Source organism: Amblyomma mixtum, chromosome 1 (assembly GCF_055824585.1).
Source record: "Amblyomma mixtum isolate Tamu chromosome 1, ASM5582458v1, whole genome shotgun sequence".
In the NCBI taxonomy this organism is placed as follows: Eukaryota; Metazoa; Arthropoda; class Arachnida; order Ixodida; family Ixodidae; genus Amblyomma; species Amblyomma mixtum.
In genome coordinates this window covers 153930328-153958194 of record NC_143012.1, presented here as the reverse complement: position 1 = coordinate 153958194, position 27867 = coordinate 153930328, and the positions used below count along the sequence as shown (strand labels likewise).

Here is a 27867-nt window from a genome sequence, read left to right as displayed (position 1 = left end):
GTGTCTCAGGCAACTATAGGAGGTGACGTTATTTTGTTATCGATAATACAATCTCATCGGCAACGTGTCCAACGTGTAGTACGTGCGGACGCGAAACTGTGGCAAAACTCGAAGCGAACCCGTGGCGTCTCGGCTGTCATTCTGACGTCTGCCGCGGCGGGTACACTGCAGATTAAACTCTAGCAAAGCCCCAAGATAGCTGGGAGGCCCAGTGTGCGCATAACACTGCGCAGAAGCGCACAATATGCGCCCACCGCACCATGCACCGCACCCACTGCCGGTCCATGTGTAAACAACACAGGCTCGCTCCCGCTGCTCTTTCCGTGCATGCCGCAGTGGTTTAGGTTCGCCAGAACGGCTGAGAAAAGCGCAGGGCAGGTAACTGCACGCTTGGCGGCTGTTGCCACGAGCGAGGGAAGTATCCATGCGCAGTTTTGCATCCTCGAGGGCCAAACACAGTACATAAAGACTCGGAAAGCACTGTCTCTCGCCATCGGCCATACCATGTTGAATACGCCGGTTCTCGTCCGATCACCGAAGCTAAGCAGCATTGGGCTCGGTCAGTACTTGGGAGGGAGACCACCTGGGAACACCGAGTGCTGATGGCATTTCTTTTGCATTTTTATTCGCCCTTCACGTTTTTTTTTTTCTGTCATAGTTGCGCAGTGTCTCAGGCAACTATAGGAGGTGACGTTATTTTGTTATCGATAATACAATCTCATCGGCAACGTGTCCAACGTGTAGTACGTGCGGACGCGAAACTGTGGCAAAACTCGAAGCGAACCCGTGGCGTCTCGGCTGTCATTCTGACGTCTGCCGCGGCGGGTACACTGCAGATTAAACTCTAGCAAAGCCCCAAGATAGCTGGGAGGCCCAGTGTGCGCATAACACTGCGCAGAAGCGCACAATATGCGCCCACCGCACCATGCACCGCACCCACTGCCGGTCCATGTGTAAACAACACAGGCTCGCTCCCGCTGCTCTTTCCGTGCATGCCGCAGTGGTTTAGGTTCGCCAGAACGGCTGAGAAAAGCGCAGGGCAGGTAACTGCACGCTTGGCGGCTGTTGCCACGAGCGAGGGAAGTATCCATGCGCAGTTTTGCATCCTCGAGGGCCAAACACAGTACATAAAGACTCGGAAAGCACTGTCTCTCGCCATCGGCCATACCATGTTGAAAAACAATTCCTTTCCCTCTAAAAATTTTTTAACCGGTAAGGTCCCGGTGTGCAACTTAAAAAAGAAGGTTTTTGTTCCAGGCGGCACCTGCATTTCTTTTACCCTGGGGATCTAACTGTTTAATTTGCAGAAAGCCGGAAACAATAGACCATGTATTTTTACACTGTTGGGAAGGGGTTTATTTATGGGATGTATTGCAGCGAACATTAAAGAAAGAATTTCCACTAGACCCGTATGGCATCCGGTTCTTATGTGTTGAAAATGAGGATGGGGTGCCTTTCGATTTAATAATGCTGACAGGCCTCCACTGTATATGGCGCTCCAGAATGGCAGGCTGGCATTGTGACAGTGACGCAAGACCTGCCAGAATTTACTTTCGCGAAAGTGTGGAGATGTTTCTGGCCATTCAGAAAGCCGCTGCGGAGCCTCCGGGGTGGCTCTCAAGACTAGAGCCGCTCTGTACGTTGCGTGAATTTTAATTGGACGAAGCCAGATTTATGCTGGCTGACCACAAGTCGTGTGTACATAGTTATTGTCTTTTGTTGATTGTTTGTGTTGTCCAGTTTTTTGTGTCAAAGCCAGGCAATAAAGAAAAAAAAAAAAAAATCGGCCATACCATGTTGAATACGCCGGTTCTCGTCCGATCACCGAAGCTAAGCAGCATTGGGCTCGGTCAGTACTTGGGAGGGAGACCACCTGGGAACACCGAGTGCTGATGGCATTTCTTTTGCATTTTTATTCGCCCTTCACGTTTTTTTTTTTTCTGTCATAGTTGCGCAGTGTCTCAGGCAACTATAGGAGGTGACGTTATTTTGTTATCGATAATACAATCTCATCGGCAACGTGTCCAACGTGTAGTACGTGCGGACGCGAAACTGTGGCAAAACTCGAAGCGAACCCGTGGCGTCTCGGCTGTCATTCTGACGTCTGCCGCGGCGGGTACACTGCAGATTAAACTCTAGCAAAGCCCCAAGATAGCTGGGAGGCCCAGTGTGCGCATAACACTGCGCAGAAGCGCACAATATGCGCCCACCGCACCATGCACCGCACCCACTGCCGGTCCATGTGTAAACAACACAGGCTCGCTCCCGCTGCTCTTTCCGTGCATGCCGCAGTGGTTTAGGTTCGCCAGAACGGCTGAGAAAAGCGCAGGGCAGGTAACTGCACGCTTGGCGGCTGTTGCCACGAGCGAGGGAAGTATCCATGCGCAGTTTTGCATCCTCGAGGGCCAAACACAGTACATAAAGACTCGGAAAGCACTGTCTCTCGCCATCGGCCATACCATGTTGAATACGCCGGTTCTCGTCCGATCACCGAAGCTAAGCAGCATTGGGCTCGGTCAGTACTTGGGAGGGAGACCACCTGGGAACACCGAGTGCTGATGGCATTTCTTTTGCATTTTTATTCGCCCTTCACGTTTTTTTTTTCTGTCATAGTTGCGCAGTGTCTCAGGCAACTATAGGAGGTGACGTTATTTTGTTATCGATAATACAATCTCATCGGCAACGTGTCCAACGTGTAGTACGTGCGGACGCGAAACTGTGGCAAAACTCGAAGCGAACCCGTGGCGTCTCGGCTGTCATTCTGACGTCTGCCGCGGCGGGTACACTGCAGATTAAACTCTAGCAAAGCCCCAAGATAGCTGGGAGGCCCAGTGTGCGCATAACACTGCGCAGAAGCGCACAATATGCGCCCACCGCACCATGCACCGCACCCACTGCCGGTCCATGTGTAAACAACACAGGCTCGCTCCCGCTGCTCTTTCCGTGCATGCCGCAGTGGTTTAGGTTCGCCAGAACGGCTGAGAAAAGCGCAGGGCAGGTAACTGCACGCTTGGCGGCTGTTGCCACGAGCGAGGGAAGTATCCATGCGCAGTTTTGCATCCTCGAGGGCCAAACACAGTACATAAAGACTCGGAAAGCACTGTCTCTCGCCATCGGCCATACCATGTTGAATACGCCGGTTCTCGTCCGATCACCGAAGCTAAGCAGCATTGGGCTCGGTCAGTACTTGGGAGGGAGACCACCTGGGAACACCGAGTGCTGATGGCATTTCTTTTGCATTTTTATTCGCCCTTCACGTTTTTTTTTTTTCTGTCATAGTTGCGCAGTGTCTCAGGCAACTATAGGAGGTGACGTTATTTTGTTATCGATAATACAATCTCATCGGCAACGTGTCCAACGTGTAGTACGTGCGGACGCGAAACTGTGGCAAAACTCGAAGCGAACCCGTGGCGTCTCGGCTGTCATTCTGACGTCTGCCGCGGCGGGTACACTGCAGATTAAACTCTAGCAAAGCCCCAAGATAGCTGGGAGGCCCAGTGTGCGCATAACACTGCGCAGAAGCGCACAATATGCGCCCACCGCACCATGCACCGCACCCACTGCCGGTCCATGTGTAAACAACACAGGCTCGCTCCCGCTGCTCTTTCCGTGCATGCCGCAGTGGTTTAGGTTCGCCAGAACGGCTGAGAAAAGCGCAGGGCAGGTAACTGCACGCTTGGCGGCTGTTGCCACGAGCGAGGGAAGTATCCATGCGCAGTTTTGCATCCTCGAGGGCCAAACACAGTACATAAAGACTCGGAAAGCACTGTCTCTCGCCATCGGCCATACCATGTTGAATACGCCGGTTCTCGTCCGATCACCGAAGCTAAGCAGCATTGGGCTCGGTCAGTACTTGGGAGGGAGACCACCTGGGAACACCGAGTGCTGATGGCACTTCTTTTGCATTTTTATTCGCCCTTCACGTTTTTTTTTTCTGTCATAGTTGCGCAGTGTCTCAGGCAACTATAGGAGGTGACGTTATTTTGTTATCGATAATACAATCTCATCGGCAACGTGTCCAACGTGTAGTACGTGCGGACGCGAAACTGTGGCAAAACTCGAAGCGAACCCGTGGCGTCTCGGCTGTCATTCTGACGTCTGCCGCGGCGGGTACACTGCAGATTAAACTCTAGCAAAGCCCCAAGATAGCTGGGAGGCCCAGTGTGCGCATAACACTGCGCAGAAGCGCACAATATGCGCCCACCGCACCATGCACCGCACCCACTGCCGGTCCATGTGTAAACAACACAGGCTCGCTCCCGCTGCTCTTTCCGTGCATGCCGCAGTGGTTTAGGTTCGCCAGAACGGCTGAGAAAAGCGCAGGGCAGGTAACTGCACGCTTGGCGGCTGTTGCCACGAGCGAGGGAAGTATCCATGCGCAGTTTTGCATCCTCGAGGGCCAAACACAGTACATAAAGACTCGGAAAGCACTGTCTCTCGCCATCGGCCATACCATGTTGAATACGCCGGTTCTCGTCCGATCACCGAAGCTAAGCAGCATTGGGCTCGGTCAGTACTTGGGAGGGAGACCACCTGGGAACACCGAGTGCTGATGGCATTTCTTTTGCATTTTTATTCGCCCTTCACGTTTTTTTTTTTTCTGTCATAGTTGCGCAGTGTCTCAGGCAACTATAGGAGGTGACGTTATTTTGTTATCGATAATACAATCTCATCGGCAACGTGTCCAACGTGTAGTACGTGCGGACGCGAAACTGTGGCAAAACTCGAAGCGAACCCGTGGCGTCTCGGCTGTCATTCTGACGTCTGCCGCGGCGGGTACACTGCAGATTAAACTCTAGCAAAGCCCCAAGATAGCTGGGAGGCCCAGTGTGCGCATAACACTGCGCAGAAGCGCACAATATGCGCCCACCGCACCATGCACCGCACCCACTGCCGGTCCATGTGTAAACAACACAGGCTCGCTCCCGCTGCTCTTTCCGTGCATGCCGCAGTGGTTTAGGTTCGCCAGAACGGCTGAGAAAAGCGCAGGGCAGGTAACTGCACGCTTGGCGGCTGTTGCCACGAGCGAGGGAAGTATCCATGCGCAGTTTTGCATCCTCGAGGGCCAAACACAGTACATAAAGACTCGGAAAGCACTGTCTCTCGCCATCGGCCATACCATGTTGAATACGCCGGTTCTCGTCCGATCACCGAAGCTAAGCAGCATTGGGCTCGGTCAGTACTTGGGAGGGAGACCACCTGGGAACACCGAGTGCTGATGGCATTTCTTTTGCATTTTTATTCGCCCTTCACGTTTTTTTTTTCTGTCATAGTTGCGCAGTGTCTCAGGCAACTATAGGAGGTGACGTTATTTTGTTATCGATAATACAATCTCATCGGCAACGTGTCCAACGTGTAGTACGTGCGGACGCGAAACTGTGGCAAAACTCGAAGCGAACCCGTGGCGTCTCGGCTGTCATTCTGACGTCTGCCGCGGCGGGTACACTGCAGATTAAACTCTAGCAAAGCCCCAAGATAGCTGGGAGGCCCAGTGTGCGCATAACACTGCGCAGAAGCGCACAATATGCGCCCACCGCACCATGCACCGCACCCACTGCCGGTCCATGTGTAAACAACACAGGCTCGCTCCCGCTGCTCTTTCCGTGCATGCCGCAGTGGTTTAGGTTCGCCAGAACGGCTGAGAAAAGCGAAGGGCAGGTAACTGCACGCTTGGCGGCTTTTGCCACGAGCGAGGGAAGTATCCATGCGCAGTTTTGCATCCTCGAGGGCCAAACACAGTACATAAAGACTCGGAAAGCACTGTCTCTCGCCATCGGCCATACCATGTTGAATACGCCGGTTCTCGTCCGATCACCGAAGCTAAGCAGCATTGGGCTCGGTCAGTACTTGGGAGGGAGACCACCTGGGAACACCGAGTGCTGATGGCATTTCTTTTGCATTTTTATTCGCCCTTCACGTTTTTTTTTTTTTCTGTCATAGTTGCGCAGTGTCTCAGGCAACTATAGGAGGTGACGTTATTTTGTTATCGATAATACAATCTCATCGGCAACGTGTCCAACGTGTAGTACGTGCGGACGCGAAACTGTGGCAAAACTCGAAGCGAACCCGTGGCGTCTCGGCTGTCATTCTGACGTCTGCCGCGGCGGGTACACTGCAGATTAAACTCTAGCAAAGCCCCAAGATAGCTGGGAGGCCCAGTGTGCGCATAACACTGCGCAGAAGCGCACAATATGCGCCCACCGCACCATGCACCGCACCCACTGCCGGTCCATGTGTAAACAACACAGGCTCGCTCCCGCTGCTCTTTCCGTGCATGCCGCAGTGGTTTAGGTTCGCCAGAACGGCTGAGAAAAGCGCAGGGCAGGTAACTGCACGCTTGGCGGCTGTTGCCACGAGCGAGGGAAGTATCCATGCGCAGTTTTGCATCCTCGAGGGCCAAACACAGTACATAAAGACTCGGAAAGCACTGTCTCTCGCCATCGGCCATACCATGTTGAATACGCCGGTTCTCGTCCGATCACCGAAGCTAAGCAGCATTGGGCTCGGTCAGTACTTGGGAGGGAGACCACCTGGGAACACCGAGTGCTGATGGCATTTCTTTTGCATTTTTATTCGCCCTTCACGTTTTTTTTTTCTGTCATAGTTGCGCAGTGTCTCAGGCAACTATAGGAGGTGACGTTATTTTGTTATCGATAATACAATCTCATCGGCAACGTGTCCAACGTGTAGTACGTGCGGACGCGAAACTGTGGCAAAACTCGAAGCGAACCCGTGGCGTCTCGGCTGTCATTCTGACGTCTGCCGCGGCGGGTACACTGCAGATTAAACTCTAGCAAAGCCCCAAGATAGCTGGGAGGCCCAGTGTGCGCATAACACTGCGCAGAAGCGCACAATATGCGCCCACCGCACCATGCACCGCACCCACTGCCGGTCCATGTGTAAACAACACAGGCTCGCTCCCGCTGCTCTTTCCGTGCATGCCGCAGTGGTTTAGGTTCGCCAGAACGGCTGAGAAAAGCGCAGGGCAGGTAACTGCACGCTTGGCGGCTGTTGCCACGAGCGAGGGAAGTATCCATGCGCAGTTTTGCATCCTCGAGGGCCAAACACAGTACATAAAGACTCGGAAAGCACTGTCTCTCGCCATCGGCCATACCATGTTGAATACGCCGGTTCTCGTCCGATCACCGAAGCTAAGCAGCATTGGGCTCGGTCAGTACTTGGGAGGGAGACCACCTGGGAACACCGAGTGCTGATGGCATTTCTTTTGCATTTTTATTCGCCCTTCACGTTTTTTTTTTTCTGTCATAGTTGCGCAGTGTCTCAGGCAACTATAGGAGGTGACGTTATTTTGTTATCGATAATACAATCTCATCGGCAACGTGTCCAACGTGTAGTACGTGCGGACGCGAAACTGTGGCAAAACTCGAAGCGAACCCGTGGCGTCTCGGCTGTCATTCTGACGTCTGCCGCGGCGGGTACACTGCAGATTAAACTCTAGCAAAGCCCCAAGATAGCTGGGAGGCCCAGTGTGCGCATAACACTGCGCAGAAGCGCACAATATGCGCCCACCGCACCATGCACCGCACCCACTGCCGGTCCATGTGTAAACAACACAGGCTCGCTCCCGCTGCTCTTTCCGTGCATGCCGCAGTGGTTTAGGTTCACCAGAACGGCTGAGAAAAGCGCAGGGCAGGTAACTGCACGCTTGGCGGCTGTTGCCACGAGCGAGGGAAGTATCCATGCGCAGTTTTGCATCCTCGAGGGCCAAACACAGTACATAAAGACTCGGAAAGCACTGTCTCTCGCCATCGGCCATACCATGTTGAATACGCCGGTTCTCGTCCGATCACCGAAGCTAAGCAGCATTGGGCTCGGTCAGTACTTGGGAGGGAGACCACCTGGGAACACCGAGTGCTGATGGCATTTCTTTTGCATTTTTATTCGCCCTTCACGTTTTTTTTTTTCTGTCATAGTTGCGCAGTGTCTCAGGCAACTATAGGAGGTGACGTTATTTTGTTATCGATAATACAATCTCATCGGCAACGTGTCCAACGTGTAGTACGTGCGGACGCGAAACTGTGGCAAAACTCGAAGCGAACCCGTGGCGTCTCGGCTGTCATTCTGACGTCTGCCGCGGCGGGTACACTGCAGATTAAACTCTAGCAAAGCCCCAAGATAGCTGGGAGGCCCAGTGTGCGCATAACACTGCGCAGAAGCGCACAATATGCGCCCACCGCACCATGCACCGCACCCACTGCCGGTCCATGTGTAAACAACACAGGCTCGCTCCCGCTGCTCTTTCCGTGCATGCCGCAGTGGTTTAGGTTCGCCAGAACGGCTGAGAAAAGCGCAGGGCAGGTAACTGCACGCTTGGCGGCTGTTGCCACGAGCGAGGGAAGTATCCATGCGCAGTTTTGCATCCTCGAGGGCCAAACACAGTACATAAAGACTCGGAAAGCACTGTCTCTCGCCATCGGCCATACCATGTTGAATACGCCGGTTCTCGTCCGATCACCGAAGCTAAGCAGCATTGGGCTCGGTCAGTACTTGGGAGGGAGACCACCTGGGAACACCGAGTGCTGATGGCATTTCTTTTGCATTTTTATTCGCCCTTCACGTTTTTTTTTTTTCTGTCATAGTTGCGCAGTGTCTCAGGCAACTATAGGAGGTGACGTTATTTTGTTATCGATAATACAATCTCATCGGCAACGTGTCCAACGTGTAGTACGTGCGGACGCGAAACTGTGGCAAAACTCGAAGCGAACCCGTGGCGTCTCGGCTGTCATTCTGACGTCTGCCGCGGCGGGTACACTGCAGATTAAACTCTAGCAAAGCCCCAAGATAGCTGGGAGGCCCAGTGTGCGCATAACACTGCGCAGAAGCGCACAATATGCGCCCACCGCACCATGCACCGCACCCACTGCCGGTCCATGTGTAAACAACACAGGCTCGCTCCCGCTGCTCTTTCCGTGCATGCCGCAGTGGTTTAGGTTCGCCAGAACGGCTGAGAAAAGCGCAGGGCAGGTAACTGCACGCTTGGCGGCTGTTGCCACGAGCGAGGGAAGTATCCATGCGCAGTTTTGCATCCTCGAGGGCCAAACACAGTACATAAAGACTCGGAAAGCACTGTCTCTCGCCATCGGCCATACCATGTTGAATACGCCGGTTCTCGTCCGATCACCGAAGCTAAGCAGCATTGGGCTCGGTCAGTACTTGGGAGGGAGACCACCTGGGAACACCGAGTGCTGATGGCATTTCTTTTGCATTTTTATTCGCCCTTCACGTTTTTTTTTTTTCTGTCATAGTTGCGCAGTGTCTCAGGCAACTATAGGAGGTGACGTTATTTTGTTATCGATAATACAATCTCATCGGCAACGTGTCCAACGTGTAGTACGTGCGGACGCGAAACTGTGGCAAAACTCGAAGCGAACCCGTGGCGTCTCGGCTGTCATTCTGACGTCTGCCGCGGCGGGTACACTGCAGATTAAGCTCTAGCAAAGCCCCAAGATAGCTGGGAGGCCCAGTGTGCGCATAACACTGCGCAGAAGCGCACAATATGCGCCCACCGCACCATGCACCGCACCCACTGCCGGTCCATGTGTAAACAACACAGGCTCGCTCCCGCTGCTCTTTCCGTGCATGCCGCAGTGGTTTAGGTTCGCCAGAACGGCTGAGAAAAGCGCAGGGCAGGTAACTGCACGCTTGGCGGCTGTTGCCACGAGCGAGGGAAGTATCCATGCGCAGTTTTGCATCCTCGAGGGCCAAACACAGTACATAAAGACTCGGAAAGCACTGTCTCTCGCCATCGGCCATACCATGTTGAATACGCCGGTTCTCGTCCGATCACCGAAGCTAAGCAGCATTGGGCTCGGGCAGTACTTGGGAGGGAGACCACCTGGGAACACCGAGTGCTGATGGCATTTCTTTTGCATTTTTATTCGCCCTTCACGTTTTTTTTTTTCTGTCATAGTTGCGCAGTGTCTCAGGCAACTATAGGAGGTGACGTTATTTTGTTATCGATAATACAATCTCATCGGCAACGTGTCCAACGTGTAGTACGTGCGGACGCGAAACTGTGTCAAAACTCGAAGCGAACCCGTGGCGTCTCGGCTGTCATTCTGACGTCTGCCGCGGCGGGTACACTGCAGATTAAACTCTAGCAAAGCCCCAAGATAGCTGGGAGGCCCAGTGTGCGCATAACACTGCGCAGAAGCGCACAATATGCGCCCACCGCACCATGCACCGCACCCACTGCCGGTCCATGTGTAAACAACACAGGCTCGCTCCCGCTGCTCTTTCCGTGCATGCCGCAGTGGTTTAGGTTCGCCAGAACGGCTGAGAAAAGCGCAGGGCAGGTAACTGCACGCTTGGCGGCTGTTGCCACGAGCGAGGGAAGTATCCATGCGCAGTTTTGCATCCTCGAGGGCCAAACACAGTACATAAAGACTCGGAAAGCACTGTCTCTCGCCATCGGCCATACCATGTTGAATACGCCGGTTCTCGTCCGATCACCGAAGCTAAGCAGCATTGGGCTCGGTCAGTACTTGGGAGGGAGACCACCTGGGAACACCGAGTGCTGATGGCATTTCTTTTGCATTTTTATTCGCCCTTCACGTTTTTTTTTTTCTGTCATAGTTGCGCAGTGTCTCAGGCAACTATAGGAGGTGACGTTATTTTGTTATCGATAATACAATCTCATCGGCAACGTGTCCAACGTGTAGTACGTGCGGACGCGAAACTGTGGCAAAACTCGAAGCGAACCCGTGGCGTCTCGGCTGTCATTCTGACGTCTGCCGCGGCGGGTACACTGCAGATTAAGCTCTAGCAAAGCCCCAAGATAGCTGGGAGGCCCAGTGTGCGCATAACACTGCGCAGAAGCGCACAATATGCGCCCACCGCACCATGCACCGCACCCACTGCCGGTCCATGTGTAAACAACACAGGCTCGCTCCCGCTGCTCTTTCCGTGCATGCCGCAGTGGTTTAGGTTCGCCAGAACGGCTGAGAAAAGCGCAGGGCAGGTAACTGCACGCTTGGCGGCTGTTGCCACGAGCGAGGGAAGTATCCATGCGCAGTTTTGCATCCTCGAGGGCCAAACACAGTACATAAAGACTCGGAAAGCACTGTCTCTCGCCATCGGCCATACCATGTTGAATACGCCGGTTCTCGTCCGATCACCGAAGCTAAGCAGCATTGGGCTCGGGCAGTACTTGGGAGGGAGACCACCTGGGAACACCGAGTGCTGATGGCATTTCTTTTGCATTTTTATTCGCCCTTCACGTTTTTTTTTTCTGTCATAGTTGCGCAGTGTCTCAGGCAACTATAGGAGGTGACGTTATTTTGTTATCGATAATACAATCTCATCGGCAACGTGTCCAACGTGTAGTACGTGCGGACGCGAAACTGTGTCAAAACTCGAAGCGAACCCGTGGCGTCTCGGCTGTCATTCTGACGTCTGCCGCGGCGGGTACACTGCAGATTAAACTCTAGCAAAGCCCCAAGATAGCTGGGAGGCCCAGTGTGCGCATAACACTGCGCAGAAGCGCACAATATGCGCCCACCGCACCATGCACCGCACCCACTGCCGGTCCATGTGTAAACAACACAGGCTCGCTCCCGCTGCTCTTTCCGTGCATGCCGCAGTGGTTTAGGTTCGCCAGAACGGCTGAGAAAAGCGCAGGGCAGGTAACTGCACGCTTGGCGGCTGTTGCCACGAGCGAGGGAAGTATCCATGCGCAGTTTTGCATCCTCGAGGGCCAAACACAGTACATAAAGACTCGGAAAGCACTGTCTCTCGCCATCGGCCATACCATGTTGAATACGCCGGTTCTCGTCCGATCACCGAAGCTAAGCAGCATTGGGCTCGGTCAGTACTTGGGAGGGAGACCACCTGGGAACACCGAGTGCTGATGGCATTTCTTTTGCATTTTTATTCGCCCTTCACGTTTTTTTTTTTTCTGTCATAGTTGCGCAGTGTCTCAGGCAACTATAGGAGGTGACGTTATTTTGTTATCGATAATACAATCTCATCGGCAACGTGTCCAACGTGTAGTACGTGCGGACGCGAAACTGTGGCAAAACTCGAAGCGAACCCGTGGCGTCTCGGCTGTCATTCTGACGTCTGCCGCGGCGGGTACACTGCAGATTAAGCTCTAGCAAAGCCCCAAGATAGCTGGGAGGCCCAGTGTGCGCATAACACTGCGCAGAAGCGCACAATATGCGCCCACCGCACCATGCACCGCACCCACTGCCGGTCCATGTGTAAACAACACAGGCTCGCTCCCGCTGCTCTTTCCGTGCATGCCGCAGTGGTTTAGGTTCGCCAGAACGGCTGAGAAAAGCGCAGGGCAGGTAACTGCACGCTTGGCGGCTGTTGCCACGAGCGAGGGAAGTATCCATGCGCAGTTTTGCATCCTCGAGGGCCAAACACAGTACATAAAGACTCGGAAAGCACTGTCTCTCGCCATCGGCCATACCATGTTGAATACGCCGGTTCTCGTCCGATCACCGAAGCTAAGCAGCATTGGGCTCGGGCAGTACTTGGGAGGGAGACCACCTGGGAACACCGAGTGCTGATGGCATTTCTTTTGCATTTTTATTCGCCCTTCACGTTTTTTTTTTCTGTCATAGTTGCGCAGTGTCTCAGGCAACTATAGGAGGTGACGTTATTTTGTTATCGATAATACAATCTCATCGGCAACGTGTCCAACGTGTAGTACGTGCGGACGCGAAACTGTGTCAAAACTCGAAGCGAACCCGTGGCGTCTCGGCTGTCATTCTGACGTCTGCCGCGGCGGGTACACTGCAGATTAAACTCTAGCAAAGCCCCAAGATAGCTGGGAGGCCCAGTGTGCGCATAACACTGCGCAGAAGCGCACAATATGCGCCCACCGCACCATGCACCGCACCCACTGCCGGTCCATGTGTAAACAACACAGGCTCGCTCCCGCTGCTCTTTCCGTGCATGCCGCAGTGGTTTAGGTTCGCCAGAACGGCTGAGAAAAGCGCAGGGCAGGTAACTGCACGCTTGGCGGCTGTTGCCACGAGCGAGGGAAGTATCCATGCGCAGTTTTGCATCCTCGAGGGCCAAACACAGTACATAAAGACTCGGAAAGCACTGTCTCTCGCCATCGGCCATACCATGTTGAATACGCCGGTTCTCGTCCGATCACCGAAGCTAAGCAGCATTGGGCTCGGTCAGTACTTGGGAGGGAGACCACCTGGGAACACCGAGTGCTGATGGCATTTCTTTTGCATTTTTATTCGCCCTTCACGTTTTTTTTTTTCTGTCATAGTTGCGCAGTGTCTCAGGCAACTATAGGAGGTGACGTTATTTTGTTATCGATAATACAATCTCATCGGCAACGTGTCCAACGTGTAGTACGTGCGGACGCGAAACTGTGGCAAAACTCGAAGCGAACCCGTGGCGTCTCGGCTGTCATTCTGACGTCTGCCGCGGCGGGTACACTGCAGATTAAACTCTAGCAAAGCCCCAAGATAGCTGGGAGGCCCAGTGTGCGCATAACACTGCGCAGAAGCGCACAATATGCGCCCACCGCACCATGCACCGCACCCACTGCCGGTCCATGTGTAAACAACACAGGCTCGCTCCCGCTGCTCTTTCCGTGCATGCCGCAGTGGTTTAGGTTCGCCAGAACGGCTGAGAAAAGCGCAGGGCAGGTAACTGCACGCTTGGCGGCTGTTGCCACGAGCGAGGGAAGTATCCATGCGCAGTTTTGCATCCTCGAGGGCCAAACACAGTACATAAAGACTCGGAAAGCACTGTCTCTCGCCATCGGCCATACCATGTTGAATACGCCGGTTCTCGTCCGATCACCGAAGCTAAGCAGCATTGGGCTCGGTCAGTACTTGGGAGGGAGACCACCTGGGAACACCGAGTGCTGATGGCATTTCTTTTGCATTTTTATTCGCCCTTCACGTTTTTTTTTTTTCTGTCATAGTTGCGCAGTGTCTCAGGCAACTATAGGAGGTGACGTTATTTTGTTATCGATAATACAATCTCATCGGCAACGTGTCCAACGTGTAGTACGTGCGGACGCGAAACTGTGGCAAAACTCGAAGCGAACCCGTGGCGTCTCGGCTGTCATTCTGACGTCTGCCGCGGCGGGTACACTGCAGATTAAACTCTAGCAAAGCCCCAAGATAGCTGGGAGGCCCAGTGTGCGCATAACACTGCGCAGAAGCGCACAATATGCGCCCACCGCACCATGCACCGCACCCACTGCCGGTCCATGTGTAAACAACACAGGCTCGCTCCCGCTGCTCTTTCCGTGCAAGCCGCAGTGGTTTAGGTTCGCCAGAACGGCTGAGAAAAGCGCAGGGCAGGTAACTGCACGCTTGGCGGCTGTTGCCACGAGCGAGGGAAGTATCCATGCGCAGTTTTGCATCCTCGAGGGCCAAACACAGTACATAAAGACTCGGAAAGCACTGTCTCTCGCCATCGGCCATACCATGTTGAATAAAAAGCAGTTTGTTCAACATGGTATGGCCGATGGCGAGAGACACGTATTCCTAGATTGCTGGGACCCGATTTTCCATTGGGACGTTCTCCAGCGCACATTAAAGAAACAGTTGCCTCTTGACCCATATGGAATACGATTCCTGCCGGTAGACGCTTCGGACGATATACCGTACGATCTTATCATGGTCCTGGGCCTCCACGCGCTGTGGAAAACGAGAATGCAGTTTGAACATGCCGAACCTGTCGTGCGATCTGTCAGAGACCACTTTATCGAAAGTATCGTATGTCTCAGAGAAGTTTATCGAGCGCTCCCTGATCCACCAGAATGGATTGCTTGTCTGGATGCATTGGTGTCTCTGAAAAAATTTTAGTGTCATGTTAGCCCAAGTGTGGCTGATATGTTTTACGCCTTGTACCCTTTCATGTTGACTATAATCCTGGCAATAAAAAAAAAGCCATACCATGTTGAATACGCCGGTTCTCGTCCGATCACCGAAGCTAAGCAGCATTGGGCTCGGTCAGTACTTGGGAGGGAGACCACCTGGGAACACCGAGTGCTGATGGCATTTCTTTTGCATTTTTATTCGCCCTTCACGTTTTTTTTTTTTCTGTCATAGTTGCGCAGTGTCTCAGGCAACTATAGGAGGTGACGTTATTTTGTTATCGATAATACAATCTCATCGGCAACGTGTCCAACGTGTAGTACGTGCGGACGCGAAACTGTGGCAAAACTCGAAGCGAACCCGTGGCGTCTCGGCTGTCATTCTGACGTCGGCCGCGGCGGGTACACTGCAGATTAAACTCTAGCAAAGCCCCAAGATAGCTGGGAGGCCCAGTGTGCGCATAACACTGCGCAGAAGCGCACAATATGCGCCCACCGCACCATGCACCGCACCCACTGCCGGTCCATGTGTAAACAACACAGGCTCGCTCCCGCTGCTCTTTCCGTGCATGCCGCAGTGGTTTAGGTTCGCCAGAACGGCTGAGAAAAGCGCAGGGCAGGTAACTGCACGCTTGGCGGCTGTTGCCACGAGCGAGGGAAGTATCCATGCGCAGTTTTGCATCCTCGAGGGCCAAACACAGTACATAAAGACTCGGAAAGCACTGTCTCTCGCCATCGGCCATACCATGTTGAATACGCCGGTTCTCGTCCGATCACCGAAGCTAAGCAGCATTGGGCTCGGTCAGTACTTGGGAGGGAGACCACCTGGGAACACCGAGTGCTGATGGCATTTCTTTTGCATTTTTATTCGCCCTTCACGTTTTTTTTTTCTGTCATAGTTGCGCAGTGTCTCAGGCAACTATAGGAGGTGACGTTATTTTGTTATCGATAATACAATCTCATCGGCAACGTGTCCAACGTGTAGTACGTGCGGACGCGAAACTGTGGCAAAACTCGAAGCGAACCCGTGGCGTCTCGGCTGTCATTCTGACGTCTGCCGCGGCGGGTACACTGCAGATTAAACTCTAGCAAAGCCCCAAGATAGCTGGGAGGCCCAGTGTGCGCATAACACTGCGCAGAAGCGCACAATATGCGCCCACCGCACCATGCACCGCACCCACTGCCGGTCCATGTGTAAACAACACAGGCTCGCTCCCGCTGCTCTTTCCGTGCATGCCGCAGTGGTTTAGGTTCGCCAGAACGGCTGAGAAAAGCGCAGGGCAGGTAACTGCACGCTTGGCGGCTGTTGCCACGAGCGAGGGAAGTATCCATGCGCAGTTTTGCATCCTCGAGGGCCAAACACAGTACATAAAGACTCGGAAAGCACTGTCTCTCGCCATCGGCCATACCATGTTGAATACGCCGGTTCTCGTCCGATCACCGAAGCTAAGCAGCATTGGGCTCGGTCAGTACTTGGGAGGGAGACCACCTGGGAACACCGAGTGCTGATGGCATTTCTTTTGCATTTTTATTCGCCCTTCACGTTTTTTTTTTTTCTGTCATAGTTGCGCAGTGTCTCAGGCAACTATAGGAGGTGACGTTATTTTGTTATCGATAATACAATCTCATCGGCAACGTGTCCAACGTGTAGTACGTGCGGACGCGAAACTGTGGCAAAACTCGAAGCGAACCCGTGGCGTCTCGGCTGTCATTCTGACGTCTGCCGCGGCGGGTACACTGCAGATTAAACTCTAGCAAAGCCCCAAGATAGCTGGGAGGCCCAGTGTGCGCATAACACTGCGCAGAAGCGCACAATATGCGCCCACCGCACCATGCACCGCACCCACTGCCGGTCCATGTGTAAACAACACAGGCTCGCTCCCGCTGCTCTTTCCGTGCATGCCGCAGTGGTTTAGGTTCGCCAGAACGGCTGAGAAAAGCGCAGGGCAGGTAACTGCACGCTTGGCGGCTGTTGCCACGAGCGAGGGAAGTATCCATGCGCAGTTTTGCATCCTCGAGGGCCAAACACAGTACATAAAGACTCGGAAAGCACTGTCTCTCGCCATCGGCCATACCATGTTGAATACGCCGGTTCTCGTCCGATCACCGAAGCTAAGCAGCATTGGGCTCGGTCAGTACTTGGGAGGGAGACCACCTGGGAACACCGAGTGCTGATGGCATTTCTTTTGCATTTTTATTCGCCCTTCACGTTTTTTTTTTTCTGTCATAGTTGCGCAGTGTCTCAGGCAACTATAGGAGGTGACGTTATTTTGTTATCGATAATACAATCTCATCGGCAACGTGTCCAACGTGTAGTACGTGCGGACGCGAAACTGTGGCAAAACTCGAAGCGAACCCGTGGCGTCTCGGCTGTCATTCTGACGTCTGCTGCGGCGGGTACACTGCAGATTAAACTCTAGCAAAGCCCCAAGATAGCTGGGAGGCCCAGTGTGCGCATAACACTGCGCAGAAGCGCACAATATGCGCCCACCGCACCATGCACCGCACCCACTGCCGGTCCATGTGTAAACAACACAGGCTCGCTCCCGCTGCTCTTTCCGTGCATGCCGCAGTGGTTTAGGTTCGCCAGAACGGCTGAGAAAAGCGCAGGGCAGGTAACTGCACGCTTGGCGGCTGTTGCCACGAGCGAGGGAAGTATCCATGCGCAGTTTTGCATCCTCGAGGGCCAAACACAGTACATAAAGACTCGGAAAGCACTGTCTCTCGCCATCGGCCATACCATGTTGAATACGCCGGTTCTCGTCCGATCACCGAAGCTAAGCAGCATTGGGCTCGGTCAGTACTTGGGAGGGAGACCACCTGGGAACACCGAGTGCTGATGGCATTTCTTTTGCATTTTTATTCGCCCTTCACGTTTTTTTTTTTCTGTCATAGTTGCGCAGTGTCTCAGGCAACTATAGGAGGTGACGTTATTTTGTTATCGATAATACAATCTCATCGGCAACGTGTCCAACGTGTAGTACGTGCGGACGCGAAACTGTGGCAAAACTCGAAGCGAACCCGTGGCGTCTCGGCTGTCATTCTGACGTCTGCCGCGGCGGGTACACTGCAGATTAAACTCTAGCAAAGCCCCAAGATAGCTGGGAGGCCCAGTGTGCGCATAACACTGCGCAGAAGCGCACAATATGCGCCCACCGCACCATGCACCGCACCCACTGCCGGTCCATGTGTAAACAACACAGGCTCGCTCCCGCTGCTCTTTCCGTGCATGCCGCAGTGGTTTAGGTTCGCCAGAACGGCTGAGAAAAGCGCAGGGCAGGTAACTGCACGCTTGGCGGCTGTTGCCACGAGCGAGGGAAGTATCCATGCGCAGTTTTGCATCCTCGAGGGCCAAACACAGTACATAAAGACTCGGAAAGCACTGTCTCTCGCCATCGGCCATACCATGTTGAATACGCCGGTTCTCGTCCGATCACCGAAGCTAAGCAGCATTGGGCTCGGTCAGTACTTGGGAGGGAGACCACCTGGGAACACCGAGTGCTGATGGCATTTCTTTTGCATTTTTATTCGCCCTTCACGTTTTTTTTTTTTCTGTCATAGTTGCGCAGTGTCTCAGGCAACTATAGGAGGTGACGTTATTTTGTTATCGATAATACAATCTCATCGGCAACGTGTCCAACGTGTAGTACGTGCGGACGCGAAACTGTGGCAAAACTCGAAGCGAACCCGTGGCGTCTCGGCTGTCATTCTGACGTCTGCCGCGGCGGGTACACTGCAGATTAAACTCTAGCAAAGCCCCAAGATAGCTGGGAGGCCCAGTGTGCGCATAACACTGCGCAGAAGCGCACAATATGCGCCCACCGCACCATGCACCGCACCCACTGCCGGTCCATGTGTAAACAACACAGGCTCGCTCCCGCTGCTCTTTCCGTGCATGCCGCAGTGGTTTAGGTTCGCCAGAACGGCTGAGAAAAGCGCAGGGCAGGTAACTGCACGCTTGGCGGCTGTTGCCACGAGCGAGGGAAGTATCCATGCGCAGTTTTGCATCCTCGAGGGCCAAACACAGTACATAAAGACTCGGAAAGCACTGTCTCTCGCCATCGGCCATACCATGTTGAATACGCCGGTTCTCGTCCGATCACCGAAGCTAAGCAGCATTGGGCTCGGTCAGTACTTGGGAGGGAGACCACCTGGGAACACCGAGTGCTGATGGCATTTCTTTTGCATTTTTATTCGCCCTTCACGTTTTTTTTTTCTGTCATAGTTGCGCAGTGTCTCAGGCAACTATAGGAGGTGACGTTATTTTGTTATCGATAATACAATCTCATCGGCAACGTGTCCAACGTGTAGTACGTGCGGACGCGAAACTGTGGCAAAACTCGAAGCGAACCCGTGGCGTCTCGGCTGTCATTCTGACGTCTGCCGCGGCGGGTACACTGCAGATTAAACTCTAGCAAAGCCCCAAGATAGCTGGGAGGCCCAGTGTGCGCATAACACTGCGCAGAAGCGCACAATATGCGCCCACCGCACCATGCACCGCACCCACTGCCGGTCCATGTGTAAACAACACAGGCTCGCTCCCGCTGCTCTTTCCGTGCATGCCGCAGTGGTTTAGGTTCGCCAGAACGGCTGAGAAAAGCGCAGGGCAGGTAACTGCACGCTTGGCGGCTGTTGCCACGAGCGAGGGAAGTATCCATGCGCAGTTTTGCATCCTCGAGGGCCAAACACAGTACATAAAGACTCGGAAAGCACTGTCTCTCGCCATCGGCCATACCATGTTGAATACGCCGGTTCTCGTCCGATCACCGAAGCTAAGCAGCATTGGGCTCGGTCAGTACTTGGGAGGGAGACCACCTGGGAACACCGAGTGCTGATGGCATTTCTTTTGCATTTTTATTCGCCCTTCACGTTTTTTTTTTTTTCTGTCATAGTTGCGCAGTGTCTCAGGCAACTATAGGAGGTGACGTTATTTTGTTATCGATAATACAATCTCATCGGCAACGTGTCCAACGTGTAGTACGTGCGGACGCGAAACTGTGGCAAAACTCGAAGCGAACCCGTGGCGTCTCGGCTGTCATTCTGACGTCTGCCGCGGCGGGTACACTGCAGATTAAACTCTAGCAAAGCCCCAAGATAGCTGGGAGGCCCAGTGTGCGCATAACACTGCGCAGAAGCGCACAATATGCGCCCACCGCACCATGCACCGCACCCACTGCCGGTCCATGTGTAAACAACACAGGCTCGCTCCCGCTGCTCTTTCCGTGCATGCCGCAGTGGTTTAGGTTCGCCAGAACGGCTGAGAAAAGCGCAGGGCAGGTAACTGCACGCTTGGCGGCTGTTGCCACGAGCGAGGGAAGTATCCATGCGCAGTTTTGCATCCTCGAGGGCCAAACACAGTACATAAAGACTCGGAAAGCACTGTCTCTCGCCATCGGCCATACCATGTTGAATACGCCGGTTCTCGTCCGATCACCGAAGCTAAGCAGCATTGGGCTCGGTCAGTACTTGGGAGGGAGACCACCTGGGAACACCGAGTGCTGATGGCATTTCTTTTGCATTTTTATTCGCCCTTCACGTTTTTTTTTTTCTGTCATAGTTGCGCAGTGTCTCAGGCAACTATAGGAGGTGACGTTATTTTGTTATCGATAATACAATCTCATCGGCAACGTGTCCAACGTGTAGTACGTGCGGACGCGAAACTGTGGCAAAACTCGAAGCGAACCCGTGGCGTCTCGGCTGTCATTCTGACGTCTGCCGCGGCGGGTACACTGCAGATTAAACTCTAGCAAAGCCCCAAGATAGCTGGGAGGCCCAGTGTGCGCATAACACTGCGCAGAAGCGCACAATATGCGCCCACCGCACCATGCACCGCACCCACTGCCGGTCCATGTGTAAACAACACAGGCTCGCTCCCGCTGCTCTTTCCGTGCATGCCGCAGTGGTTTAGGTTCGCCAGAACGGCTGAGAAAAGCGCAGGGCAGGTAACTGCACGCTTGGCGGCTGTTGCCACGAGCGAGGGAAGTATCCATGCGCAGTTTTGCATCCTCGAGGGCCAAACACAGTACATAAAGACTCGGAAAGCACTGTCTCTCGCCATCGGCCATACCATGTTGAATACGCCGGTTCTCGTCCGATCACCGAAGCTAAGCAGCATTGGGCTCGGTCAGTACTTGGGAGGGAGACCACCTGGGAACACCGAGTGCTGATGGCATTTCTTTTGCATTTTTATTCGCCCTTCACGTTTTTTTTTTCTGTCATAGTTGCGCAGTGTCTCAGGCAACTATAGGAGGTGACGTTATTTTGTTATCGATAATACAATCTCATCGGCAACGTGTCCAACGTGTAGTACGTGCGGACGCGAAACTGTGGCAAAACTCGAAGCGAACCCGTGGCGTCTCGGCTGTCATTCTGACGTCTGCCGCGGCGGGTACACTGCAGATTAAACTCTAGCAAAGCCCCAAGATAGCTGGGAGGCCCAGTGTGCGCATAACACTGCGCAGAAGCGCACAATATGCGCCCACCGCACCATGCACCGCACCCACTGCCGGTCCATGTGTAAACAACACAGGCTCGCTCCCGCTGCTCTTTCCGTGCATGCCGCAGTGGTTTAGGTTCGCCAGAACGGCTGAGAAAAGCGCAGGGCAGGTAACTGCACGCTTGGCGGCTGTTGCCACGAGCGAGGGAAGTATCCATGCGCAGTTTTGCATCCTCGAGGGCCAAACACAGTACATAAAGACTCGGAAAGCACTGTCTCTCGCCATCGGCCATACCATGTTGAATACGCCGGTTCTCGTCCGATCACCGAAGCTAAGCAGCATTGGGCTCGGTCAGTACTTGGGAGGGAGACCACCTGGGAACACCGAGTGCTGATGGCATTTCTTTTGCATTTTTATTCGCCCTTCACGTTTTTTTTTTCTGTCATAGTTGCGCAGTGTCTCAGGCAACTATAGGAGGTGACGTTATTTTGTTATCGATAATACAATCTCATCGGCAACGTGTCCAACGTGTAGTACGTGCGGACGCGAAACTGTGGCAAAACTCGAAGCGAACCCGTGGCGTCTCGGCTGTCATTCTGACGTCTGCCGCGGCGGGTACACTGCAGATTAAACTCTAGCAAAGCCCCAAGATAGCTGGGAGGCCCAGTGTGCGCATAACACTGCGCAGAAGCGCACAATATGCGCCCACCGCACCATGCACCGCACCCACTGCCGGTCCATGTGTAAACAACACAGGCTCGCTCCCGCTGCTCTTTCCGTGCATGCCGCAGTGGTTTAGGTTCGCCAGAACGGCTGAGAAAAGCGCAGGGCAGGTAACTGCACGCTTGGCGGCTGTTGCCACGAGCGAGGGAAGTATCCATGCGCAGTTTTGCATCCTCGAGGGCCAAACACAGTACATAAAGACTCGGAAAGCACTGTCTCTCGCCATCGGCCATACCATGTTGAATACGCCGGTTCTCGTCCGATCACCGAAGCTAAGCAGCATTGGGCTCGGTCAGTACTTGGGAGGGAGACCACCTGGGAACACCGAGTGCTGATGGCATTTCTTTTGCATTTTTATTCGCCCTTCACGTTTTTTTTTTTTCTGTCATAGTTGCGCAGTGTCTCAGGCAACTATAGGAGGTGACGTTATTTTGTTATCGATAATACAATCTCATCGGCAACGTGTCCAACGTGTAGTACGTGCGGACGCGAAACTGTGGCAAAACTCGAAGCGAACCCGTGGCGTCTCGGCTGTCATTCTGACGTCTGCCGCGGCGGGTACACTGCAGATTAAACTCTAGCAAAGCCCCAAGATAGCTGGGAGGCCCAGTGTGCGCATAACACTGCGCAGAAGCGCACAATATGCGCCCACCGCACCATGCACCGCACCCACTGCCGGTCCATGTGTAAACAACACAGGCTCGCTCCCGCTGCTCTTTCCGTGCATGCCGCAGTGGTTTAGGTTCGCCAGAACGGCTGAGAAAAGCGCAGGGCAGGTAACTGCACGCTTGGCGGCTGTTGCCACGAGCGAGGGAAGTATCCATGCGCAGTTTTGCATCCTCGAGGGCCAAACACAGTACATAAAGACTCGGAAAGCACTGTCTCTCGCCATCGGCCATACCATGTTGAATACGCCGGTTCTCGTCCGATCACCGAAGCTAAGCAGCATTGGGCTCGGTCAGTACTTGGGAGGGAGACCACCTGGGAACACCGAGTGCTGATGGCATTTCTTTTGCATTTTTATTCGCCCTTCACGTTTTTTTTTTTTCTGTCATAGTTGCGCAGTGTCTCAGGCAACTATAGGAGGTGACGTTATTTTGTTATCGATAATACAATCTCATCGGCAACGTGTCCAACGTGTAGTACGTGCGGACGCGAAACTGTGGCAAAACTCGAAGCGAACCCGTGGCGTCTCGGCTGTCATTCTGACGTCTGCCGCGGCGGGTACACTGCAGATTAAACTCTAGCAAAGCCCCAAGATAGCTGGGAGGCCCAGTGTGCGCATAACACTGCGCAGAAGCGCACAATATGCGCCCACCGCACCATGCACCGCACCCACTGCCGGTCCATGTGTAAACAACACAGGCTCGCTCCCGCTGCTCTTTCCGTGCATGCCGCAGTGGTTTAGGTTCGCCAGAACGGCTGAGAAAAGCGCAGGGCAGGTAACTGCACGCTTGGCGGCTGTTGCCACGAGCGAGGGAAGTATCCATGCGCAGTTTTGCATCCTCGAGGGCCAAACACAGTACATAAAGACTCGGAAAGCACTGTCTCTCGCCATCGGCCATACCATGTCATTCTACTTCCAGCCACCGTGAGTGACGGACGCAGAATCATGGGCTCCCACGGAGCGGCGATAGCGGCCGTTGCCGGCCGCGGAAACAGGTTTTCCAGCGAAGCTGATAAGGAATACGAGATCGTTCTGCCTACCCTGCCCACCGGACGTGTTGTTTTAAACACGGTTTTTCTGCACGGCGACGTGCGTGTGCGACCCTACAGGGTCGAAGACTTCAGGGACGCCCTCGCCAACGTTGGTGCGCTCCCCGACGTCGTGGCGTTGGGGGCGTACCAGATAAACCACGTGTGGGCGGTGACCTTCAGCAGCGCTGACGCCGCAAAGAAACTGGCCGCCATGAAGGAGCTGGAAGTCAAGGGACGCCGCTGCATCGTTTTTGACCCAGAGGACCACCAGGTCAAGCTGCGACTGCACTGGATGCTTCACGGCGTCGCCGACGAGGACATCCGTACGGCATTCGCGGCGTTCGGCAACGTGACCGAAGTCACCCGGGAGCGTTGGCGCGTCGCCGGCATGAAGGAGAAGGGGTCCACCACGAGGACCGTGCTCCTCAAACTGAAGCCAGGCGTGAAGGTGGATGACCTGCCCCACCAGGTACGAGTCGCTGGCGAGTTGGCTCTCGTGGTGGTGCCAGGGCGGCCGATGCAGTGCCTGCGCTGCAGCGGCACGGGGCACGTGCGCCGTGATTGTAAGGTGCCCAGGTGCTCGAAGTGCCGTCGCTATGGACACTCCGAGGCTGACTGCGTGCGCACCTACGCGTCGGCTACAGGGCGTGTAGCGGCGAGCGACTCCGCAGAGCTCATGGATGTCGTCGAGGCGGAGGAAGCAGCCAGCGGCATCGACGACACGGGCAAAACGGCGGGGGTTGAACCAGCTGTCTCGAGCAGCAACGCCGACGGGGCTGGCGCACAGGAGAGCGCGTCGCTAACTACTGACCTCTCTTCGACGCCTGTGGAGACGCCCAAAGAAAACCCGAGCCCGCCAGAGCACGTGGACGTGGAAACAAAGGCGGCCAGCGAGAACCGCGACGAGAAGGCCGACGCCCGCGTGAACACCGGCGTGACCACCCCTGCGAAGCGTCCGCACACCGAGACCAAGGCCGACGGGGAGAAGGCAGCGGATTCCAGCGTGGAGGAACCGCCGACAAAGACGCCCCAAGCACGACGACCCAGTCTGCGACCGCGCCCGAAGGTTCCGGATGACAGGCGTGGCGGCGGCAAGGCGCCGCCTGACCAGGTCCATGTGCTCGCGCCGGATGACACCGGCGGCGACGGCATCGTCTAGCGACATGCTAGGCGCGGGAGGTAAGCACCATGCTTTCGGTCCCTTCTTCTTAAGTTGAAATGGCTTCCGCAACTCCGTTCAAAGTCGCTACCTTAAATGTCAGAGGCCTGGCAGGCAAAAGAAAACAAAGCCAGCTGTACCGACTTATAACGGAGCAAGACATTGATATATTAGCAGTGCAGGAAACTAAAGTCGATGGTGAGGAAGAGACCGGGAGCATGGTGCGGCGTTTCACGTCTAGATATTTTGCCGTTGTCAGCCATGCGGTGGGCACATCGGCAGGTTGTATTCTGTTTGTCAAGAAGTTGCCGGGGCTAGAGGTACACGGTCATTATTCGTGTTTGTCGGGTCGATACGTGTCCATAGATTTTTCACTGTGCAACACTGACTGGCGCATTGTTTGCCTGTACGCTCCTAATTCGGTTGATGGCCGAGCCACGTTTTTTGAAAGTGTCCAAGAACGGCTTCGCACGGACAGACAGCTGATTGTTATGGGCGATTATAACTGTGTTCTTAGCGCGCGCGACAAGACAAGTGTCCGAAATTTCCGAGATAAGAGCACTCAAGTGTTGTTGCGAGTGATTGTGAACTGCAACCTCGAGGATGTCGCTGAGTGTCTTGAAGGAGCGCGTGCTGTAAAGTACACACGATTCGAGGGCTCAAGTCACGCACGGCTAGACCGCATTTATGCATCCGCGGATACTGTACCTAAATGCAATAGTTATGGAGTAGTGCCGGTTTCATTTTCTGACCACTGTTTAGTTCAATGTTGCATAGGAATTGTTAAGAAGGGGAATGTTTTTTCGTGGGAAATGTGGAAGTTAAACGACAAACTACTTCAGGACGAATTTTATAACCAAGCTGTAAGGGAAGAAATAGCAAAAATAGAACCAAGTAGCAACATGAGGATTTGGCAGCAGTGGGAGCTCACTAAAGAAACTTTAAAATTAAAAGCAATAGAAAGAGCCACCTGTATACGTCATGAAGCAAAAAAAGAGGAAATGGAGCTAAAGGCACTGCTTCAGAAGATGATAAAACAGGAATGCCGAGCGCCTGGTACATGGATAGAAGACATAAGAAAAACCAAACAAAAGTTACAGCTTATCGAAGAAGAACGTTATCGGGGAGCGCTGGTGAGGGCAAGGGCAGAAGACATGGCTGCAGGGGAAGCGCCAACGAAACGAGCGCTTGGTTTAGAAAAAGCCCGTGCCGAAAGAAACCACATAAACGAAATAGAATGGAGAGGTGTTTCAAAAACGGACATCGATCATATCAAAGCAGCTTTTTTCGAGCATTATCAGGCGCTCTTCGCATTGCATCCGGTAGATGTTGTCACATTTAAGGAGGCGTTTCTGGCCGAGATGCCGCGCCTGGACGACGAAACTAAAGACAGATTAGAGCAGGCGATAACTCAATTGGAAGTTGAGCAGGCAATAGATAGTTTAAACCCTGGTAAGTCGCCTGGACCGGACGGGTTCAGCGCGGCATTCTACAAAGAATTTAAAAATGTAATTTCCCCGGTCTTGCAGGTAATCTTTAATGAAGCCTATAAAGTAAAAGCACTGCCTCCGTCCTATGGGTCGTCCCATACTGTGCTTATTCCCAAGACGGACGACATAGACAGATTACGATTGGTAACAGCATACCGACCCATAGCACTCACTAACGTCGAGTACAAAATTTACATGAAGATTTTGGCACGAAGGTTGCAGACCGTGATTCATTTATTAGTTGGTCCGCATCAGACCTGCGGGATTAAAGGGCGGTCTATTTTTACAAATATACACGTTGCGCGCAGTGTCTTAGAAACCTGTGATGACACTGATGGTCAGGTGGCTATTCTTCAGATCGATTTGGAAAAGGCTTTTGACTGCGTTGCCCATGAACTTTTGTTTTCAGTATTAGGCCATGTTAATGTTGGTTCTGTTATCCGCGAGGGTGTGGCCCTGGCATACCGGAACTGCACGACGAGATTGATAGTTAACAAGAGTCTGGGGGCCCCCATTAGCGTGCAGCGTTCGGTGCGCCAGGGCTGTCCCCTCAGCCCCCTTTTATTTTGTATTTATGTGGAGACCCTTTGTTTAAAGATTCTGAAAAACAATAGTATTAACGGATTCACTTTACAAGCAGCCGAAGTAAAGCTCTTGGCGTATGCAGATGACATTGCTGTGTTTTCCGTTGACGAGGGAAGCATAAGCGAGGCTGTTCAGTGTGTACGAGATTTCAGCCAAGCTACAGGAAGCGGGGTTAACTGGTCGAAGTGCCTCGGGCTGTGGCATGGCGGGTGGGCATCTACGCCTGAGCGGTTTGCCAGCGTGCCTTGGACGACAACGCCAGATAAATACTTGGGCGTTCCACTTGCTGCTTACCGTGACAGTGAACAGTATTGGACAGGACAGATTAAAGAGATACGGGAGAGAGCGGATAAGTGGAAAGGAACGACCTTGTCCATTTTCGCCAGAGCCACTGTTTGCAACTTGTTCTTTATCAGCAGGCTCTGGTACGTAATGCAGGTGTTGCACTGTTCACGGCTAAGCATTCAAAAGCTGCACCGAATTTTCGCCGTCTTTGTCTGGTCGTCTGAATGGGAGCGCTGCAGCCGGACCAACCTGTTCCGACGGGTTCAAGAAGGCGGGCTGGGACTGGGCCATTTGTTTTTGAGACAGCTGGTCAATCGTTTTTTGTTTCTTCGGGACACAAGAGACCCGTTTTTGCGTACCGTATGCCAAGTTAGGCTGCGGCATCTCCTTCCAGAGTACATAGTCGGAACTGCTGAGGTTTACAGTAGGGTCACCGGTTTTTACCGGGAAATCGTTGCCAGTGTAAGGTTTCTTTCCGCGCGGTTTTCAAATGACTTTCTGTCGACTGTGAAAAGAAAGAAACTCTACCGTGCTTTGTGCGATGTAGTTTTCCCGGTGCCCTTGTACAGGGCCTTGTACAGTGGAGGCCAAGGCAAAGATGTTTTAAAGAGAGTTAAAAATATGCAGGTGCCATCAGGAACGAAAACCTTCTTTTTTAAGCTGCAC

At 53.5% G+C, this 27867-nt stretch overlaps 31 non-coding genes and 2 pseudogenes across 31 annotated transcripts; all 33 read left to right on the top strand.

Annotated features, from left to right (window-relative positions):
- Nucleotides 1-489: 489 nt before the first annotated feature.
- Nucleotides 490-608, top strand: LOC149368710 (5S ribosomal RNA). The gene has a single exon (XR_016287089.1). It is a non-coding gene; the product is annotated as a 5S ribosomal RNA (ribosomal RNA).
- A 1171-nt stretch (nucleotides 609-1779) lies between these two features.
- On the top strand, nucleotides 1780-1898 carry LOC149368709 (5S ribosomal RNA; annotated as a pseudogene).
- A 547-nt stretch (nucleotides 1899-2445) lies between these two features.
- Nucleotides 2446-2564, top strand: LOC149368708 (5S ribosomal RNA). Its single transcript, XR_016287088.1, has one exon. It is a non-coding gene; the product is annotated as a 5S ribosomal RNA (ribosomal RNA).
- A 545-nt stretch (nucleotides 2565-3109) lies between these two features.
- On the top strand, nucleotides 3110-3228 carry LOC149368707 (5S ribosomal RNA). The gene has a single exon (XR_016287087.1). It is a non-coding gene; the product is annotated as a 5S ribosomal RNA (ribosomal RNA).
- A 547-nt stretch (nucleotides 3229-3775) lies between these two features.
- Nucleotides 3776-3894, top strand: LOC149368706 (5S ribosomal RNA). Its single transcript, XR_016287086.1, has one exon. It is a non-coding gene; the product is annotated as a 5S ribosomal RNA (ribosomal RNA).
- A 545-nt stretch (nucleotides 3895-4439) lies between these two features.
- Nucleotides 4440-4558, top strand: LOC149368705 (5S ribosomal RNA). The gene has a single exon (XR_016287084.1). It is a non-coding gene; the product is annotated as a 5S ribosomal RNA (ribosomal RNA).
- Nucleotides 4559-5105: 547 nt separating this feature from the next.
- On the top strand, nucleotides 5106-5224 carry LOC149368704 (5S ribosomal RNA). The gene has a single exon (XR_016287083.1). It is a non-coding gene; the product is annotated as a 5S ribosomal RNA (ribosomal RNA).
- A 545-nt stretch (nucleotides 5225-5769) lies between these two features.
- Nucleotides 5770-5888, top strand: LOC149368703 (5S ribosomal RNA). The gene has a single exon (XR_016287082.1). It is a non-coding gene; the product is annotated as a 5S ribosomal RNA (ribosomal RNA).
- Nucleotides 5889-6436: 548 nt separating this feature from the next.
- Nucleotides 6437-6555, top strand: LOC149368702 (5S ribosomal RNA). Its single transcript, XR_016287081.1, has one exon. It is a non-coding gene; the product is annotated as a 5S ribosomal RNA (ribosomal RNA).
- A 545-nt stretch (nucleotides 6556-7100) lies between these two features.
- On the top strand, nucleotides 7101-7219 carry LOC149368701 (5S ribosomal RNA). Its single transcript, XR_016287080.1, has one exon. It is a non-coding gene; the product is annotated as a 5S ribosomal RNA (ribosomal RNA).
- Nucleotides 7220-7765: 546 nt separating this feature from the next.
- On the top strand, nucleotides 7766-7884 carry LOC149368700 (5S ribosomal RNA). Its single transcript, XR_016287079.1, has one exon. It is a non-coding gene; the product is annotated as a 5S ribosomal RNA (ribosomal RNA).
- A 546-nt stretch (nucleotides 7885-8430) lies between these two features.
- LOC149368699 (5S ribosomal RNA) lies at nucleotides 8431-8549 on the top strand. The gene has a single exon (XR_016287078.1). It is a non-coding gene; the product is annotated as a 5S ribosomal RNA (ribosomal RNA).
- A 547-nt stretch (nucleotides 8550-9096) lies between these two features.
- LOC149368698 (5S ribosomal RNA) lies at nucleotides 9097-9215 on the top strand. Its single transcript, XR_016287077.1, has one exon. It is a non-coding gene; the product is annotated as a 5S ribosomal RNA (ribosomal RNA).
- A 547-nt stretch (nucleotides 9216-9762) lies between these two features.
- Nucleotides 9763-9881, top strand: LOC149368697 (5S ribosomal RNA). The gene has a single exon (XR_016287831.1). It is a non-coding gene; the product is annotated as a 5S ribosomal RNA (ribosomal RNA).
- Nucleotides 9882-10427: 546 nt separating this feature from the next.
- Nucleotides 10428-10546, top strand: LOC149368696 (5S ribosomal RNA). Its single transcript, XR_016287076.1, has one exon. It is a non-coding gene; the product is annotated as a 5S ribosomal RNA (ribosomal RNA).
- A 546-nt stretch (nucleotides 10547-11092) lies between these two features.
- Nucleotides 11093-11211, top strand: LOC149368695 (5S ribosomal RNA). Its single transcript, XR_016287819.1, has one exon. It is a non-coding gene; the product is annotated as a 5S ribosomal RNA (ribosomal RNA).
- A 545-nt stretch (nucleotides 11212-11756) lies between these two features.
- Nucleotides 11757-11875, top strand: LOC149368694 (5S ribosomal RNA). Its single transcript, XR_016287075.1, has one exon. It is a non-coding gene; the product is annotated as a 5S ribosomal RNA (ribosomal RNA).
- A 547-nt stretch (nucleotides 11876-12422) lies between these two features.
- On the top strand, nucleotides 12423-12541 carry LOC149368693 (5S ribosomal RNA). Its single transcript, XR_016287808.1, has one exon. It is a non-coding gene; the product is annotated as a 5S ribosomal RNA (ribosomal RNA).
- A 545-nt stretch (nucleotides 12542-13086) lies between these two features.
- Nucleotides 13087-13205, top strand: LOC149368692 (5S ribosomal RNA). The gene has a single exon (XR_016287073.1). It is a non-coding gene; the product is annotated as a 5S ribosomal RNA (ribosomal RNA).
- Nucleotides 13206-13751: 546 nt separating this feature from the next.
- On the top strand, nucleotides 13752-13870 carry LOC149368691 (5S ribosomal RNA). Its single transcript, XR_016287072.1, has one exon. It is a non-coding gene; the product is annotated as a 5S ribosomal RNA (ribosomal RNA).
- Nucleotides 13871-14895: 1025 nt separating this feature from the next.
- On the top strand, nucleotides 14896-15001 carry LOC149368690 (5S ribosomal RNA; annotated as a pseudogene).
- A 554-nt stretch (nucleotides 15002-15555) lies between these two features.
- On the top strand, nucleotides 15556-15674 carry LOC149368689 (5S ribosomal RNA). Its single transcript, XR_016287071.1, has one exon. It is a non-coding gene; the product is annotated as a 5S ribosomal RNA (ribosomal RNA).
- Nucleotides 15675-16219: 545 nt separating this feature from the next.
- Nucleotides 16220-16338, top strand: LOC149368688 (5S ribosomal RNA). The gene has a single exon (XR_016287070.1). It is a non-coding gene; the product is annotated as a 5S ribosomal RNA (ribosomal RNA).
- A 547-nt stretch (nucleotides 16339-16885) lies between these two features.
- On the top strand, nucleotides 16886-17004 carry LOC149368687 (5S ribosomal RNA). The gene has a single exon (XR_016287069.1). It is a non-coding gene; the product is annotated as a 5S ribosomal RNA (ribosomal RNA).
- A 546-nt stretch (nucleotides 17005-17550) lies between these two features.
- LOC149368686 (5S ribosomal RNA) lies at nucleotides 17551-17669 on the top strand. The gene has a single exon (XR_016287068.1). It is a non-coding gene; the product is annotated as a 5S ribosomal RNA (ribosomal RNA).
- A 546-nt stretch (nucleotides 17670-18215) lies between these two features.
- LOC149368685 (5S ribosomal RNA) lies at nucleotides 18216-18334 on the top strand. Its single transcript, XR_016287067.1, has one exon. It is a non-coding gene; the product is annotated as a 5S ribosomal RNA (ribosomal RNA).
- A 547-nt stretch (nucleotides 18335-18881) lies between these two features.
- Nucleotides 18882-19000, top strand: LOC149368684 (5S ribosomal RNA). Its single transcript, XR_016287065.1, has one exon. It is a non-coding gene; the product is annotated as a 5S ribosomal RNA (ribosomal RNA).
- A 545-nt stretch (nucleotides 19001-19545) lies between these two features.
- LOC149368683 (5S ribosomal RNA) lies at nucleotides 19546-19664 on the top strand. The gene has a single exon (XR_016287064.1). It is a non-coding gene; the product is annotated as a 5S ribosomal RNA (ribosomal RNA).
- A 548-nt stretch (nucleotides 19665-20212) lies between these two features.
- On the top strand, nucleotides 20213-20331 carry LOC149368682 (5S ribosomal RNA). Its single transcript, XR_016287063.1, has one exon. It is a non-coding gene; the product is annotated as a 5S ribosomal RNA (ribosomal RNA).
- A 546-nt stretch (nucleotides 20332-20877) lies between these two features.
- Nucleotides 20878-20996, top strand: LOC149368681 (5S ribosomal RNA). Its single transcript, XR_016287061.1, has one exon. It is a non-coding gene; the product is annotated as a 5S ribosomal RNA (ribosomal RNA).
- Nucleotides 20997-21541: 545 nt separating this feature from the next.
- Nucleotides 21542-21660, top strand: LOC149368680 (5S ribosomal RNA). The gene has a single exon (XR_016287060.1). It is a non-coding gene; the product is annotated as a 5S ribosomal RNA (ribosomal RNA).
- Nucleotides 21661-22205: 545 nt separating this feature from the next.
- On the top strand, nucleotides 22206-22324 carry LOC149368679 (5S ribosomal RNA). The gene has a single exon (XR_016287059.1). It is a non-coding gene; the product is annotated as a 5S ribosomal RNA (ribosomal RNA).
- A 547-nt stretch (nucleotides 22325-22871) lies between these two features.
- Nucleotides 22872-22990, top strand: LOC149368678 (5S ribosomal RNA). Its single transcript, XR_016287058.1, has one exon. It is a non-coding gene; the product is annotated as a 5S ribosomal RNA (ribosomal RNA).
- The last annotated feature ends 4877 nt before the right edge of the window (nucleotides 22991-27867 follow it).